A 4,335-nucleotide genomic window follows, 5' to 3' on the forward strand; every position below is an offset into this window, starting at 1 on the left:
AGACCTTCATGGGACAGGAACTGTTATTTCATTAATTTGAATCCAGAAATACAAATTAGCTCATCCAGAGACTTTCTAATTGTATCCTGAAGTAATCAATTGAAAGAACACTCTTCTTTTTTATTATCATTACTATTTTACAATATCTTGATAATCAAAGTGTGTTTAGTTCATACCATTTCTAAATGTTGAAGTGAACCACTCATTTTAAATCAACTGTGAAACAGTATTAATGATTTTTTTAAACCTCATTTAAATTAGAAATCAAGTTAAATGTCTATTTACAAAGTAATTATGCATTTTGATTTTCTGTCTAAAGGAGAAGTAGTGATGTCGGTCAAAAGTCAGAGACAGTCAGAACAGAAGTTATTAGAACAGGCTGTGTTGTTTTTAAACCTAGCAGACGGTAAAAAGAGAAACACTGGCATCTGCATCGTCTCACTTCGCCATAACATCTCTGTCAGTACTAAACGTTCCTAAACATTCCTGAACCCTCTGTTGACTTTTAATAACCCTCTGACATCACTAGAACCACCCCCTGTTGGTTGTTTCAACCAATCAGGAAGTATTAAGTGACCAGAAGTGAGGACTCTTTTAAAAGTCCACGCTTCCTGTAACTATGGAGTCTTCTCCGTCTTCTCAAGTTCTTCTGAGTTCTTCTGAAGTCTTGGATCTGAGTTGAACTCAGTCTTTGATGGAGTCTTCTCAAGCCTTCTGGAGTCTTCCACTCCTGAGTGGGATCTCTGACGGAGTCACAGCGACTTGCTGTGAATCCACCCGGGCGTAACGCCTACAACCTCGAAGGGAGCTGAGCCTGTTTGTTGAATGGAGTAAATCGACACGACTTCTGACGATGACCAGCCGCTCTTACCGGAGACGCTGGAAGGTAGCGTTGAAATGGACCCGATACCGGAGCTGATTCATCTCCTGCGAAGGTAACGAGTCGTCACTCGCTAAGTGTACCAGAGGTTTGAGCTGGTGATTGAAAGAAGCGTGCCCATTCTGGTCAATCCAAACATACACCTCTCTCCATCCATCTCTTCTTGAAACCTCTAAACTCCTTCCTTTAAACTCTTCTACTTTGCCAGTAATCTAGATGCCTTCAGAAATGTCTTGTTGTCGTTAGTAAAGCGTGCCAAGTTTTATTAATCAGAACCAGATCAGCTAATCAAGTGTACATGTTTTGATGTTAAATTTTGATTCTGTTAAATAAATGACCACATTTATTCTGATGGGTCAAAGGAAAATTAACGTCTCTTGTCACTGATTAAACAATAATGTTACCTCGGTCACATGGCATTAATTTAACTCGAAAAAGAAAGAACCCGTTATATTTAAATAATTAGTAGTGAAGGTACAGCAAAGCTGTCCTTGACACACTACAATACCACTATATTATATTTATAAACTTTTTTCTTCTTTCGGCTGCTCCCTTCCCCAGGGGTCACCACAGAGAAATAACTCGCACAAAGACATGGCTACTGTTTTTCTGCCAGATGTCCTTCCTGACGCAACCACAGACCACCGAGGTACCACAGCCTCTGTGTGAAGCAGAGAGCTGCTATCTAGGGTGCCCGGGAGAGCAGATGGTGGGGGTTAAGGTTCTTGCTCAAGGACCCAGAATGGGGCAAATGAAGGTGGAGGCACATGTGGGTGCTTCACCTTTCCCACCCAATTTTGATGATGTTGGTCAAGGAGGTCGAACCAGCAACCGAACAATCACAGGCCCACCTTCTCTAACCTCTGTGCCACCACTCCCCCTCCCACAGCCCATGAGACAACATTTGTTGTAAATTGACGCTGTATACATAAAACTCAATCAAGTGGAGAAATGAGGTTTGTTAATATGATTTGTAAGAGACTGACTTCAAATTATTGACTACGTTTTTGGCCAGGCACTTTCAAGCAGTTTTAGCTTCAGATATCTCTAAATCAAGCAGAGATTATCTGCAAAGCACACTCATGTTTATTATCCAGAGAGAATTTAATGTAGTTCACAACCCTCCACAAAGTCTGACAGAGCAGGGTGGGATTATCGGTTTGGGAAGTTTGGATTTGGCGATAAATTTATCTCATAAGTAAGATGATTATATGCAGCCCCTCAAGCAGAGCAGAACAAATGACAAACGTGTAAAATTTTTGTTTACATCACTCTACAAGGCGGATACACCCATTAAGTCTTATATTCTTTGCCAATGTAACAGAGCCTCTGATCCTGATAGATCCAGCAGAACTAGTAACAGTGAATGTTTGCGGTGGACCTTCAGTTACCCTGTTTGACCTGTCAGGCTCGATCACCACAACACGCTCAGTCCGACACGCACTTGGTCAAATTTCTGGACGTAAACTTAACCTGTCAACAGCTAGGTATTTGCTGTTGACAGAGAGACTAAAGTATCTGCTCGATAAACTACCATTCAAGGTATCCAGTTCTTGTTTCGTCCATCTAGGAGTGTAGCCGACACGATGATTCCTGTAGCGTTATCTGCACAGCTGAGTCTGTTGAAAGTCAGTGTCATGGCTACACTTTTTAAATTGACAAAGTTCCTGGATGGAAAGCAAAATGTCTGGAACTGCAGAAGGCCCGTTTTCAGATTGAACGGAGTTGAGGTGGTTCAGTATGGATGAATGAAAAGTAACTGCTCTACTTCAAGCTCCACCCTAGCAGATGGAGTTCCTCCTTTTAAAGCTGAGCCCAGCGCCTCTGCAAAGGAAGCTCCTTTAAGCTGCTTGTGCCCAACATCTCGTCCTTTCAGTCACAATCTTTAATTCATGATCGGGGGGGGGGGGGGGGGGAAACAAAGACAGCCCAGTACATCTAGAGCTTTGCCTTTCAACTCAATTATTTCTTCACCAAGACCAACCAAAGCAACGCCCTTGTCATTCCCCAATCTGTTACGAAACCCGATCCATAGTATAGCTCATTTGACCATGCGCTAAAAGGAATACTTCCAGGTTGCACGGATCGCCGTTGAATATGCTAGATTAAGGAAAATGTACTAGTAGAATTCCCTTTATGAATATGAATTGTCTTAATTTACTTAGAAAAGTATGTGCTCTATCTCCGTCAATTTTCATGTTGCTCATTTACGCCACTCGTATTTCCGTTAAAATCATTGATATATTTACATCATTGGTTAAAATGATATGCAGCTTCACCACTGAGCGGTGCTGTTTCACCATGGAAATAATTCATTCTGTATCTTGCAGGGTTTTTCTCATTCAGTCCAGGCTGGGGGTCAGGTCTAATGCATTGCATATCATCTTAACCAATGATTTGTAACGGAAATATGAGTGGTGTAAATTAGCTACATGAAGATCGGTGGAGATAGAGCATGTACTATTCTAAGTAAATTAAGACAGTTTTTATTCATAAACAATGGTGATCCGTGCGACCCAGAAGTACACTACGGATGGTGCTTCCATATCAGATAGGAGAATGACAGCCCTAATTACTGCAGACAAGGCTCTGATCCCTTGACTTGTTTCCTGCTCCATCTTACACGACTCCAAGATGCATGAATTTCTCCATCTGGGGCATTTATTTCCGATCCAGAAGGAACAATCCAGCAGTTTACGTTTGAGAACCGGTGGTCGCTAGGCCCTATTTTACATGACGTGGATTTTTAGTACAACTGTAGCTTTTCTGCTGCAGTTCAGCTGTTTGTGTGCACGACCACTGCACTCGTTTCCTCTGAAACTGAAGGTTTTTAAACCAGGCCTCAAAGTGGAGGTTTTTGGGAGTGAAAATGTGCCAGAGGAGATGGCTTCATCTCAAACATCTACACTTACAACATGGCTCCAGGGTTGTGCAGAACTGAACTTCCTGCTGGCTTCAAATTCTACAGGAACATGAGAGAAACATCTGACATTAGTGAGGAGAACTGCAGCTTTGAGTATTCAGACGATGTTCTGTTACGTACCTTAGTGGTGTTCAGAGGTAGCACATGCAGCTGGTAAACAGTCAGACACAGTTTGCTTAAATTTATGTAGAAGTTCACCATCACATCACCGGGCATGGGGGGAGTAAACATTTTCTGGAGATCAAACGATAAAGAGGAAACAGTCAAAGAGCAGTTACTGAGAGAACACTGAATGCTGAGGCTGAAGGACTTAGCTGAAACTGAGATGTTCACACAAAAAACTAGAACACCAACTAAAAGGAGGAACATGCTAGCTGAAGGTAAAAACAAGTAAACAAAAAACTACAAGCTAAATGCAGCAAAATTCCCTTCATTGAGAATTTCTCTACTTTTAGCAGGTAGCCTGTTAAGTTTTAAAATGATTTTAAAGTTTTGTTGCCGACCTAAAAAGGCTCTGAATGGACACGCTTCT

Source organism: Nematolebias whitei, chromosome 15, assembly GCF_014905685.2.
Source record: "Nematolebias whitei isolate Nwh7 chromosome 15, NemWhi1, whole genome shotgun sequence".
Taxonomy (NCBI): domain Eukaryota; kingdom Metazoa; phylum Chordata; class Actinopteri; order Cyprinodontiformes; family Rivulidae; genus Nematolebias; species Nematolebias whitei.